Genomic DNA, 11,669 nt, shown 5'->3' on the forward strand with positions numbered 1-11,669 from the left:
GATATCCCAGTGATTTTCAGAAGCTTGAATATCTCCAGAGTCAGAATTTGTTCAGTGTCTTCTCTGTTCCCAAACTTAAAGTTTGTCATGAGAAGATCTATCTTCCTTTCTTCTTCTGACTGTCGTTCTTGTCTTTTTCTTCTTCTTTCTCTGTCCTCTTCTCTCCTTTTCTCCATTTCCAGTGTACGCTGGACCCTTAGGTTTTCTGCCTGTTTAGCATCCTCCACTGCTTTGCTCATGATTCTTGGTATTTTTGGAGGTGGTCCAGCTGGTTCGCTTGCTGCCCTTTTCTTGCTCGTTGTTTCCCCCTTCTTTTTCTCTTTCTTTTCCCCCTTGTTGGCATCATCAGCACGGGAGAGGAGGGTGGACAAACCTTCGAAGATTGCTTGAAGTTGGGCAGGCACTTGGTTCGACAGGTCATCGAGTATGGCCTTCATCACATCCTGTCGAAGTTCACTGGAACATTGGAAGGCTCGAAGCTCTGCTCGCATTTCGGCTAATTCAGCCCTCGCACTTGCAGCCTCTGCTCGAGCGACAGCGGCTTCATCAGTGGCTTTCCGTGCTGCATCCTCAGCCCATATCGCCTGTTCGAGAAGTTCGACATGACGGCCTTGGGATTCACTTGTGCCAGCAGCAGGCAGTGCAGCATTGCGGACCACAGCGAGTATTCTTTCGAGCTGAGCCATCTTCTGAGATTGATCAGCCATGAATTGACGCACTTCGCCAATGAAGACTTCTTCGGCCTGTGGATCATAGTCAGAAGTAGGAGATGAGGATCGAGATGTACCTTTCGTCGGAGGGGACTTGGGTGCTTCCAGATTTCCACCCATGACTTGCAATCGTGATTCCACCTCTCGACTGACTTTCTGAGGGTCAGCAGGAACACTGGGATCAGAGCTCGAAGGTAGCTCCATATCAGGTGCTTCCCGGTTTCCACCTGAGGGATGGATCACTTCTTGCTCTTCACCTCTCGAACCTGGAGCCTCGGCTTCAGCTGCTGGTAAGGTAGGATTGGCCAAGGTGGGAGTCTCTGCAGCAGATGCTTCCCGGTTTCCACCTGAGGGATGGATCACTTCTTGCTCTTCACCTCTCGAACCTGGAGCCTCAGCTTCAGCTGCTGGTAAGGTAGGATTGGCCAAGGTGGGAGTCTCTGCAGCAGATGCTTCCCGGTTTCCATCTGATTGAGGTTCCCCCTCAACACTACCTCTCGAACCAGTGCTGGGAACGTGATCATCTACTGGAGGAGTTGATTCATCGGCAGGTGCTTCCAGGTTTCCACCTTCTTGAACCTCAACTCTCGAACCAGTAGGGTTCTCCTCATTCTGCTCTTGTTGCTCACTTGTTTGCACTTCAGTATGCTCTGGTGAATCTGGAATATCTATTATCTCAGGAGCAACTGGTGCACTCCACCTTTCCCTATTAACCATATCGATGGGAAAGCCTGGGAGTTGAAGCAACAAAATTTCACCCTCTCGAACTGTCTGAGCTTCATCTGTTGCATTCGAGGGTGTGGACTCAGGTGGTGGCAGTAGTAGGACAGAGTTAGGTGCCACCTCATGTGCTTCAGAGGTCTCGGATTCACCTCTCGAAGCTACCTGGTCTTCTAGAGCAGATTCACTCACTTGGGACAAGGGAATTGCTGCAGTTGGAGTAGGAGTGTCAGCATCATCTCGAGCAACCCCAGAGGTCTCTCCTGGACCTCTCGTGTGTTCTACACTTTGTCCCAAGGATATTGCTGTGGCAAGCCTGATATCCTCTCGAAATTGAGCATCTAGTTCAGGATCTTCTTCAGGCTCGGCTTCATCTTCTTGTGCATCAAAAGCTATGCCCTTTCCTTTGTCAGATCGACCAAGATTACTCCTGATTACTTGCATCTCATGGGCACGGTTTTGAAGCTCGTCGGCTGGGATTTCAGTGAGATCTAACCAGTTTAGTGCAAATCGTTCCTCAGCCTCCATCTCTGCTGCTCTTGAGATCAATTGATCAAAGGGACCTGTTCTCCAGTTGATCCAGCGAAGTACTCTGGAGAAGTCGTCCAAACTCGATACATTCTCAACACTTTGATTCAATCGAGATGTGATTTCAGCATTCAGCTCATCAGAGTCAGCAGGTAGGATTTCTGTTGCTGATGCACACTCCACAGCTTGTTCAGTTATCTCTCGAACAACCGAGAGATCATGTGTCAATCCATCATTCAGAAAAGCTTGCACTGGGTCCCTGACCACAGTGCCCTGACCATCAGCAGCCACCACACAGTCTAGATCTTCAGCTGCTGGAATATCTACCTCTCGAACCACCTGTCGTGGTTCCTCAACAATACCCTGTACTGGATCACTGATCCCAGTACCTTCAACTTCTCGAGCCTCCTCTTGAGGCAAACCACCAGATGCATCAACATCCTCAGCACCATCAACAGCAAGTATATCAACATTTAAAGTTCCTGACAGGGACTTGGTAGGGGGCACTCTCTCAACCTCAGTGGCCAGTGTAGCCTGAGGTTCCCCCTGGGCTTGTGCCCTGTCCTCAAATGGTACTTGTATAACGGACGGTGTCACCTCTCGAACCTGGGTGACAGCAGCAGTCTTGGTCCTCTTGGCCTTCCTTTTCAATTCAACCCTCTCGACTAGGATGTCCAAAAGCTCGTCATCAGAGCGCTTCTCCTTAGCTGGGGCTTTCCTTTTGCCCCTTCCCTTAGGCTTTGAGGGTGAAGATGCATCCTTAGCACCTTTTGCCTTAGCTTGAGGTTTCGTTCTACCCATATAGGTATTTCGATGAACCTCTCGCCCTTCCCTCAGTTCGAAGCCCTTCAGTCTTAATAAAAATTGAACAACAAAGCCAAAACCAACCTTTTTGTAGATTGTCAGGTCGGAGTTGGAAACTGAGCTCTGCACTTGGTGTTTGAGGCAGTCGAAGATGATGTGTGCCCAGTCCAACTTGTTGTTGTTCCAGATGGCGTGGAGGATTTTCAGAGTGTCCAGATTGACTTCGTCTGTTCCGGACACCTTGCCGAGGATGAATTTTATGATGAGCTCGGCGGCTAGGGCAAACCTCTCCTTCAAATGAAATCTGCGGAGGGCAGAGGATGCTCTGAGTGGTGCAGTCTCCAATCGGATTTTGTCCCAAAACTCCTGCTTATCCATGTTGTAGTCCGATAGGTGCTTGACTGCCTCCTCCGACGTAGCAAAGTCGAATGCTGCTCGTAAATCACCCACAGAGATTGTTATGTCTATTTCGTTGAAGCGGCTTTCAATCTTGCCCTTCGTGACCTTGGCATGAGCGAACCATTCTGTGTAGTCGAGGTCATGAATGGTTCGGTAGTCATGCGTCATGTACCGCATTAGTCCTGCCTTCTCAAATTTCTTCAAGACTCTCTCCGCCATTGTTGGATTTGGCGAGTGGGTGATGAAGCCATCTTTGTCAAGGATGCTTCCCGCCTTGACTTGTTTAATCTGAGAGCGTATGTGGTCTAGCTCTCTCTGGTATGCACTGGAGGATGAAGATGAAGATGAAGAAGATGATGATTCAGACGCCATTGAAGAAAGTTTGTGTGTTTTGGAGGGAATGTGTANTTGACTGCCTCCTCCGACGTAGCAAAGTCGAATGCTGCTCGTAAATCACCCACAGAGATTGTTATGTCTATTTCGTTGAAGCGGCTTTCAATCTTGCCCTTTGTGACCTTGGCATGAGCGAACCATTCTGTATAGTCGAGGTCATGAATTGTTCGGTAGTCATGCGTCATGTACCGCATTAGTCCTGCCTTCTCAAATTTCTTCAAGACTCTCTCCGCCATTGTTGGATTTGACGAGTGGGTGATGAAGCCATCTTTGTCAAGGATGCTTCCCGCCTTGACTTGTTTAATCTGAGAGCGTATGTGGTCTAGCTCTCTCTGGTATGCACTGGAGGATGAAGATGAAGATGAAGAAGATGATGATTCAGACGCCATTGAAGCAAGTTTGTGTGTTTTGGAGGGAATGTGTACAGCGTCTAAGGATTTGGGGATTTTGGGTATATGGTTTTGAGTTTGAATCCGGGTAAAGAAGAAGGATTTTGCTTTTATATTAGGCGGATTCGGGTTGGATATATGGGTAGGGTTGAGAGTTTGACCCGTGGAAGGATCCCGGTTGATTTAAAAGATGTGAGAAGTCAGAAATACCCCTGATAGCGGTCAGCTTATAAGGTATTTTGGTAAGGGTATTTCGGTAAAGTATAGAACGGTTTAAGCTTTGAGACAGTGGATTATTGATATTTTAAAATAAGCATGCTCCCACTAATCAAGATAATGCCCTTAAGTGCGAAAAACCGTCAGTAACCGATGACCACGTGGCTAGCATTTATGTCCAAAGATAGCCGTTCCACCTCATATATCCGTTGAGCTTATCAAATTCACCTTTCGAAGGTGAATGATCTTCCTCATGAGTTTAAGGATCTTCCCCCTGAGTGATTGATCCCTAAACCTCCTTATTCTTCCGTCTTGATCTGGTTAAGGATCTTCCCCCTGAGTGATTGATCCCTAACCCTCCTTATTCCTCCATCTTGATCTGGTTAAGGATCTTCCCTTTGATCCCTAACCCTCCTTATTCCTCCTTTCAGAGATATCAGTTTGTTATCTTTCGAAGTGACCTCTCGAACTACCCTTCTTCGAGACATAATGTATGTAGACAAACTGATCGGGTGACCTCTCGAACTACCTTTCGAACACAGATTGCGAGAGAAACAAGTCTGATTCATCTAAAAGATATCACTTGGAACATATCCTTAAGTTCATTTAGTGATTTCCAGATACATTACATATGAATCAATATCCTATTAAATTCCCTAGAAACTTTTGTTTGGCCTTGGTCAGCCTAATAGGAATCTATCGTTAAGGCAGGAACTAGCCATCTAAAGTCCTATTTGTCTAATAACAGAACTGGGGGTGGCTATTCCCTTTTCTTGTTCTTCTCTCCGGAGCTGCTTACTATAGTTGGGAGTGACCATCTTCATCGCTAATCCTCTTAATGTCTTTGGATTAGGTATGATCATCCCTTTGGCTGCTGCAGACCTCAGAAAGTCCCATCTGGTCTTCCTCTCCGTTTCCCTTGGTTCTCCATTTGGTTGAGGAAGGCCCTTTTCCAGAATGTGCAGCAGTAGGAGTCCCTCTTGTGCAGGACTCTTCTCCCGATTCCAGTATCCCATCGTTGTGGATCTCCTCGTATTTGGGGATCCATTCACCTTGGATGGGAATAGGATTCTTGCTTGGATTATCAGGAAGCTCCGTAATCTGTTCACCCTTCGTTGATTCTGGATAGTTTTCTCCTTGAAAATCTTTGGACTTGACTGCCGGTTTCTTTCCTCTATAAAAGAATGGAACATCATCTTTTCCTTTCTTTTTCTCCATGGGAAGTTGATGGTATGAACTTCTGAAAGAAACCCTCTTATTTATAGCCCAATAGGGTTACCACTGTTGAGTCACGGGATGCAATATGAATGACCATTCAATGCTTGTGTAACTCCAAAGCTGCCATAAAGTTGATGAAACCGCCCCTCACATGCGAAACAGTTCATGGCACTAAATACAAGAAGATAAGATTTGACCATTCAACCCAACTCTATCATTCCCAATTCTAACCTTAGTTGAGAGAATCTATTTTCACATAACGCTTTTGTGAAAATATCTGCTAGTTGCTCCTCCGTTGCAACATATTCCAAAGTGATGTCCTTTTTCTCAACGTGGTCTCGGATGAAGTGATACTTAATATCAATATGCTTTGTTCTGGAGTGTAACACTGGGTTGTGGGTGATGGCAATAGCACTTGTATTGTCACACATAATTTTAACCTCCTTACACTCAACACCATAATCCATTAGCTGTTGCTTCATCCATAAGATCTGAGCACAACAACTTCCAGCTGCTACATATTCTGCCTCAGCAGTGCTTGTAGCTATCGAATGTTGTTTCTTGCTAAACCATGAGACAAGTCTTCCACCTAGAAACTGACATGTCCCTGATGTGCTCTTTCGATCTATCTTACAACCGGCAAAGTCCGCATCTGAATAACCCATAAGTTCGAAAGATCCACCTTTCGAATACCAGAGCCCAACACTCTGCGTACCCTTTAGATATCTAAGAATCTTTTTGGATGCATTTAGGTGACTTTCCTTAGGACTTGCCTGAAATCTAGCACATACACCTACTGCAAAGGATATGTCTGGCCTACTTGCAGTTAAATAAAGAAGAGATCCGATGATACCTCGATAAGTGGTTTGATCGACCTCTCGACCTTCGCTGTCGACATCGATACGTAGAGAGGTTCCCATAGGTACTTTGACTGAGGATTTCCCTTCTATGTTGTATTTCCTGAGCAGATCCTTGGTGTATTTCTCCTGGTTGATGAAGATACCTTCCTTAAGCTGTCTCACTTGTAGTCCAAGGAAGTAGTTGAGCTCTCCCATCATGCTCATCTCGAACTTTCCTTTCATCAAACTGGAGAACTTCTCGCACAAGTCTGGATTGGTGCTACCAAAAATGATATCGTCCACATAGATTTGCACCAATAAGATGTGATCCCCATCCTTAATCCTAAACAATGTTTTGTCCACTAGGCCTTTGGTGAACCCACACTGAAGTAGAAAAGAGGATAAGGTATCATACCAAGCTCTCGGAGCTTGTTTTAAGCCGTAAAGTGCCTTCTTTAATTTGTATACTTTGTCAGCTCCCACGTCCTTCAAGAAACCCGGAGGTTGTTCAACGTACACCTCTTCTTCGAGAAGTCCGTTCAGAAAAGCGCTCTTGACATCCATTTGATATACCTTAAAGTCTTTGAAGGCGGCATATGCGAGAAAGATGCGTATGGCTTCGAGACGTGCCACTGGAGCGAAGGTTTCATCAAAATCTATTCCTTCCTCCTGACAGTAGCCTTTGGCAACAAGTCTGGCCTTGTTCCTAACAATAACTCCATCCTCATTCATCTTGTTTCTGAAAACCCACTTTGTACCAATGACATTCTGATGATGAGGTCTCGGAACTAGTTCCCAAACGTCGTTCCTCTCGAACTGATGAAGTTCCTCTTGCATTGCTTGCACCCAATCTGCGTCGCTTAGAGCCTCATCGATCACCTTAGGCTCTATTTGAGATAGAAAACAAGCAAACATGCTTTCTCTGTAAGCTGATCTGGTTCGAACTCTGTCACGTACATCTCCGATCACTTGATCAGCAGGGTGACTTCTCAGCCATCTTAGGTCGGGTTGCGGCTCCTCAGTTGATACTTCCATTGAAGGTTGATATATGGGTTGAACATCTATGATCTGGTTTTGATCAACTGAGTCAGGTGCTTTCTTCTTGGTAGACTCTTCATCATCTGATTCTGACTGGAGTTCTGCTACGTCTCGAACTATCGACTGCTTGTCTTCGAGAGGTAAGTTTGATCTCTCGATAGACTCTGGCTGATCTTCCTCAGCAGCTTCCGTTGTCTTTGATGGTTGATCTGTTGATGCCCTTTCATCAAAGGTAACATGTATGGACTCTTCAACCACCAAACTCCGCTTGTTGAAGACTCTGAGTGCTTTGCTTGTCGATGAGTATCCCAGAAATACTCCATCATCTGCCTTTTCTTCAAAAGTTCTTCGTTGAGTCTTCCCATTGTTGTGAATATAGCATTTGCACCCGAATGAGTGGAAGTGGCTTACATTCGGTTTTCTTCCATTCCACAACTCATATGGAGTCTTTCCAACTCCTTTTACTATCAAGGACCGATTTTGGGTGTAGCACGCTGTGTTGATTGCTTCTGCCCAAAATCCTTGTGATATGTTGGCTTGCGAGAGCATGGTCCTTGCGGCTTCTTTGAGAGTTCTGTTCCTTCTTTCAGCAACCCCGTTTTGTTGAGGTGTTCGAGCAGCTGATAGTTGATGATGAATTCCGTTCTCGTTGCAGTAGCTCTCGATTACTTGATTAACGAACTCTCCACCTTGATCTGACCGGATCTTTAGTATCGAGACTTCCTTTTCAACTTGAACTTGTTTCAAGAGATTTGGTAGGGCAATTTTTGTCTCGCTTTTCTTGGTTAAGAACACGGTCCAAGTGAATCTTGTGTAGTCATCCACTACCACAAGAGTGTACTTCTTTCCCTTTATGCTGGGTGGATCCACTGGGCCAAATAAGTCCATGTGAAGAAGACTTAATGGTCTAGTGGATGATGTCTCGGCTTTGCTCTTGAAAGAGGATTTGATCTGTTTGCAACGTTGACATGCCTCACAGATTTTATCCTTTCGAAACGTCACTTTGGGCAGTCCTTCCACTAAGTTCCTCTTAGTAAGCTTGTTGATAGTCTTGAAGTTCAGATGACTAAGCTTACTATGCCAATCCCAGCATAAGTCTTCATTGCTCCTTGCTAGCATACATAGGGATGGTTTTGCAGACCTCCAATCCACTATGTACATGTTTCCTTTCCTTGCTGCTTCCAAGACGACTTCGAGAGATTCCTCGTTCATAATCTGACATTTGCTTTTGGTGAAGACAACTTTGTGGCCCTTGTCACAGAACTGGCTTGTACTAAGGAGATTGAACTTGAGCCCCTCAACGTAGGACACTCCTTTAATAACCAGCTCATTCTTTTGGATTTCACCAACAGCTCTTGTGCGCCCCTTCTTCTCGTTGTCGCCAAATGTCACCAAGGGACCTTCGATAGGTTGGATGTTCTCAAGCAGTGTTAGATTTCCAGTCATATGTCTCGAACATCCACTGTCAATGAACCACACGTCCCTGGTGTCCTGCAAGGAAATCAAGCAAGTTTAGGTACCCAAACTTTGGGTCCTGGTGGGTTAGTGAGTTTAGGCATCCATTTATACCTTGTGCCCATTATTCCAGGCCTAGGCGCAATGTAGCCATTGTACGTTTGATAATTATAAGGAATGCTAGCAAAGGTTTTAGGCCTCTTTGGTGCATAAATCAACTTAGGTAGAGACTTTTCGACCGGCTTATGCACCATGCCTTTCATACGCTGTTTGGTCATGTGAAATTGCAGAAAGTGAGGTTTCTTCCAGAACTTGTGATTTGATGACCAATTCTCACTAGATGGATAGAGTCTTCCTTTCTCCATCCGTGAGTTCCTAACTATATGGATCTCAGACCTTCCATATTTGCCTTGAGGTGCATTATATGGAGTGTAGCTCTTTTTGTACTTGGAATGGCCTTGCGAGAGATAGCAAGGTGATCTCTCGATATTGTTTACCCGGCCATTCTTCGTAGCTTTCCTATACTTTCCATTGCTGGTGTATAGGGACGGTTTATGAATAGCTACTCTGGTCTTTTCTGTTGGTCCTTTATGACCTTTATTTGGTTTGGGTTGAGATCCTCCATTTCTTGAAGTTCCCAAACCATTGGTCTGTTTATCTCTCGAGAGATGGTCTTGATGGAACCCTAGACCGGTTCTATCACTTGTAGGTCTGTGATCAACCACCATTTTCTCCATAGCTTTGGAGGAATTAGTGTATGATGCTATGACCTTTCGAAGATTAAGCTCTCTCGTCTCTCGAGCTTTGCACTCTTCAGATAGTAGGATTACTTTGGCTTCTAACTCACTTACTTTGAGAGTCAGCTCCAAATTCTCTTTCGAGACGTTCTTAAGCATATCTCTTTCAGCAGTTAGCTTGCTGTTTTCATCCATCACTCTAGCATGAGTGCTATTGGCGATGTTAAGGTTCCTTCTGAGCGATTCCAACATCTCGAAGGGGTCCTCATCGCTTTTAAATGAAGAACAACGAGAGGTAGAAGTAGAGCAGCGAGATGTAGGAGTAGAGGTTACCTCGTTGTCAATGGCCATTAGGCATTGATTCTCCTCTTCCTCGGTGTATAAGCAGATGAGCCCCCTCTCATCCTCTGAGCTGCTGCTGCTTTCGCTGGAGCTCGACGTCTCGGACTCCTCGATTGTCCTCTCGAATTCTTCAGCAACAAGCGCCTTCCTGCGCTGATACATCTTTGATGATCCTTTGAAGCCACCTTGTGTTGGCTTCTCCCTGGATTCCTCTATTCTCTTGGAATCCTTGCCTTCTTGGCCCTGATGTTTGCTTACTGGTGGGTAAGGGCATTCGGCCTTGAAATGTCCCGGTCTTCTACAGTTGTAGCATAGACCCTGATTTTCCTCCTCCGTCCTTCTGGATGGATATCTCTCATTTTTCCTTCTTGAGGAGGAAGGTGAACTTTTGTTGCTCTCCTGGTTCATCTTCATGTATTTCCTGAACTTTCTCACAAAGAGAGCAAACTGTTCGTCAGACATAACATTCATAGGATTAGAGTCTGACCTTGAAGATGTGGATGGTTGCTCAGCAACAAGTGCTACGTTTCGTCGATCCACAATGTCCTCATCTCTTGGGAACATCTTGAACTCGAAGGCTTTGAGATCCCGGAAGAGTTTGTCTGTTGTGGTTTCCTTCAGATCTCGGTGATCTCTCATCGTGATCACCTTTACTTCCCACTCCTTAGTGAGGCCACGTAAGACCTTCAGATTCAGCTCCTTTTGTGGGATCTCCTTTTCAAGGTCACTGATCTCGGTTGTGAGCTTCATGAACCGAGACTCCATGCTGTCGATGCTCTCTCCTGGCTTCATCTTGAAGTCTTCGAACTTCTTCATGGCCACGGTGAGCTTGTTTTCCTTTTCCTGTTCGTCACCTTCACCAATTAACATCAAAGTATCCCATACCTCTTTTGCCGTTTTGCACTTCCTTACTTTTGGGAAGATGGTTTCGTCTATAGCTCTGAAGAGAATATCCTTGGCAATATTGTCCAGGTTGTTTCTCTTCCTATCATCACTGGTCCATTCTTCCCTAGGTTTTGGGATGTACTTTGGTGTTTCTTGGGTTTGAACTGCAGCAGTATTAACCATTAGTATCTTGACTGGTCCAGAAGTTATAACCTCGGCCATCTCATCATGGAGGGCTGATAAGTGCGCAAGCATGCGTGTTTTCCAGTCGTCAAACCTGCTAAGATCAAAGAGAAGATGTCTCGACAACATGCTGTCCATATTGAAAAATTATCTCGTGCTTTGAAAATATTTAAGAAGATTTTTCAAAGAAGGATCTCTAGGCAATATAAACAAAGGTTTATATCGATCAGAGAACTTGCTCTGATACCAATTGTTGGTCCCAAGGGGATGGGGTACAAGTCTAGAGGGGGGGNTTCCTGTTCGTCACCTTCACCAATTAACATCAAAGTATCCCATACCTCTTTTGCCGTTTTGCACTTCCTCACTTTTGGGAAGATGGTTTCGTCTATAGCTCTGAAGAGAATATCCTTGGCAATATTGTCCAGGTTGTTTCTCTTCCTATCATCACTGGTCCATTCTTCCCTAGGTTTTGGGATGTACTTTGGTGTTTCTTGGGTTTGAACTGCAGCAGTATTAACCATTAGGATCTTGACTGGTCCAGAAGTTATAACCTCGGCCATCTCATCATGGAGGGCTGATAAGTGCGCAAGCATGCGTGTTTTCCAGTCGTCAAACCTGCTAAGATCAAAGAGAAGATGTCTCGACAACATGCTGTCCATATTGAAAAGTTATCTCGTGCTTTGAAAATATTTAAGAAGATTTTTCAAAGAAGGATCTCTAGGCAATATAAACAAAGGTTTATATCGATCAGAGAACTTGCTCTGATACCAATTGTTGGTCCCAAGGGGATGGGGTACAAGTCTAGAGGGGGGG

Source organism: Ipomoea triloba, chromosome 14 (assembly GCF_003576645.1).
Source record: "Ipomoea triloba cultivar NCNSP0323 chromosome 14, ASM357664v1".
Taxonomy (NCBI): domain Eukaryota; kingdom Viridiplantae; phylum Streptophyta; class Magnoliopsida; order Solanales; family Convolvulaceae; genus Ipomoea; species Ipomoea triloba.